A 2,500-nucleotide genomic window follows, 5' to 3' on the forward strand; every position below is an offset into this window, starting at 1 on the left:
TCCCAAAATTTTCAGCTCCTTCATACTTTCACCTACAGACGCCAAACAAACTTTAAAATGTTCACAAAATATTCAGGTATTAGGCTATGGCTTTTCAGTTTGATATCTTTAACAGTTTTTGGGAAAAAGCTTTTTAAGTTTAGTGATCATTTCAGGATTTTTCTGCGTTTCTAGTGAGTGTGTGTTGCGTCTGCCAGAGTGGATGATGTCATCGTTAGAGTGCAGCACCTTAGAAAAAATATCTTTGTCCCCTCTCTATAAATTGCTCTCACGCCCACAATATCTACTTGTCATACACAATTTATACATCAAATCGTAGGTATTTTTGTCTAGTTTCAGCCAATGCTGCAGCCGTGCTCAGTTATGCGATATGCCTTATACTTTTGGCTCGATGAGCTTCCAAATGACAAGAGTTCCACATCTCCCTCCATTCACGGCCATGTTAAATGTCCTCCACATTTCCCAGCGAAACGCAGAGCGAACCACTTTTTTAAATCGCTGATATGCCCACATTTTTAAGTTTATCAACATAAATTTTACATGAATACGTTCACAAAGGTCTTGTGGTGGTCACAATTACATCATTTCACCGATAGCCCTTATCGTTTTAGCAGTCTGAGGCTTTATTTGAGAACTTGCTCTGTGTCTTTGAATAGCTCCAGTGGGGCACAGCTGACAGTTTCAGCAGGTGACACGGTCGTTAACCTGATTAAAGATCAAAGAGATCTCATCACAGACTTCAAAGGGTGCAGCCCCTCCATACTTTCACCTACAGTTCTAAATAAAGAACCTATGGTTCTCTCACACTGTCTCTCACTCATTAGCATTAGCAGGTGTGGTGATCAATGATCAAAGACAGGCTTTATAAGTGCTAAAGGAACATTCAGCATCTATACAGATGATAGTGTAGTGGATATGGTGTATGTCTTTGGTGTGGGAGATCAAGGTTTGAATCCCGCTGTGATACATCAGTCAATGTGTCCCTGATTGAGATGTCATTTCAGTTTTTCAATTATTCTCACTACTTCAACTTATTCTTACGGACTTAAGCTATTCAACCAGTTTAGCTTTAGCAATTCAGCTATTCATGTTTTATTATGGCTCTCTCTTTTTCCACTCCTCTCTTTCTCTTTCTCTTCTCTCCTTCTCTCCTTCTCTCTGTCCTCTCTTTCCTTTTGTAAAGCCCCATTCTTTTCACCTAATATTTCACATCTCATATCAGCTAAATTGATGCTTTTTCGTTCTATGCAGTGTCTGATAATAATACAAAGTATTTCTTCTTTCAGCCGTTTTAGGTAATTCATTTAAACCTTTATCTTTGACAGTATTACAGTTCAGCTTCAAGCTTTTCTAACAATGTATTTTAGCTCTTCACTAAGGTAATGCAGTTTAGCTTCCAACTCTAACAATTTTCCTGATTTTTTTAGCAGTGTGGTGCATTTGAGCTTTAAGATTTTTCGTACTATTTGTTTCATATTTCTGCATTTGTGAGTGATTATCGGTTAGAAAATATACTCAGACCTCACAATGTTCTACGTCTTTTGTCATTATTCAACTTTTAAAGCCAACAGTTCAGTTTAGCATAAGCTTTTAACTTTTTAATGAAATTCAAAAAAATATCTTTGTCCCCTCTCTATAACGTGCTCTCACGCCCACAATATCTACTTGTCATACACAATTTATACATCAAAACGTAGGTATTTTTGTCTAGTTTCAGCCAATGCTGCAGCCGTGCTCAGTTTTGCGATACGCCTTATACTTTTGGCTCGATGAGCTTCCAAATGACAAGAGTTCCACATCTCTGTCCATCCACTGCCCTGTTTAACATTCTTCACATTTCTGAGCGAAACGCAGAGCAAACCACTTTTTTAAATCGCTGATATGCCCACATTTTTAAGTTTACCAACATAAATTTTACATGAATACGTTCACAAAGGTCTTGTGGTGGTCACGATTACATCATTTCATCGATACCCCTTATCGTTTTAGCAGTCTGAGGCTTTATTTGAGAGCTTGCTCTGTGTCTTTGAATAGCTCCAGTGGGGCACAGCTGACAGTTTCAGCAGGTGACACGGTCGTTAACCTGATTAAAGATCAAAGAGATCTCATCACAGACTTCAAAGGGTGTTTATCAACATGGTCACAGGTCATTGGTAGCCATGACAACCCTTTCACAGACAGTCAACTTGAATACTACAGGCAGTAATATGAACATTAGTCTATATCTTTTGCGTTCCACTTCTGTCTGACTGTCTCTGTCTCTCTGTCTCTCTTTTTTTAAATTTTATTCCCTCTTCCATACGTTTTTTGGCTCTCTGTAACTTCTGCATACGTTCAGCTATTAAAACCATTCAACTTTTAAAATGTTCAGCTCTTTCCTTTCATTTCACCGATAGCCCTTATCGTTTTAGCAGTCTGAGGCTTTATTTGAGAGCTTGCTCTGTGTCTTTGAATAGCTCCAGTGGGGCACAGCTGAAAGTTTCAGCAGGTGACACGGTCG

Source organism: Sander lucioperca, chromosome 7, assembly GCF_008315115.2.
Source record: "Sander lucioperca isolate FBNREF2018 chromosome 7, SLUC_FBN_1.2, whole genome shotgun sequence".
Taxonomy (NCBI): domain Eukaryota; kingdom Metazoa; phylum Chordata; class Actinopteri; order Perciformes; family Percidae; genus Sander; species Sander lucioperca.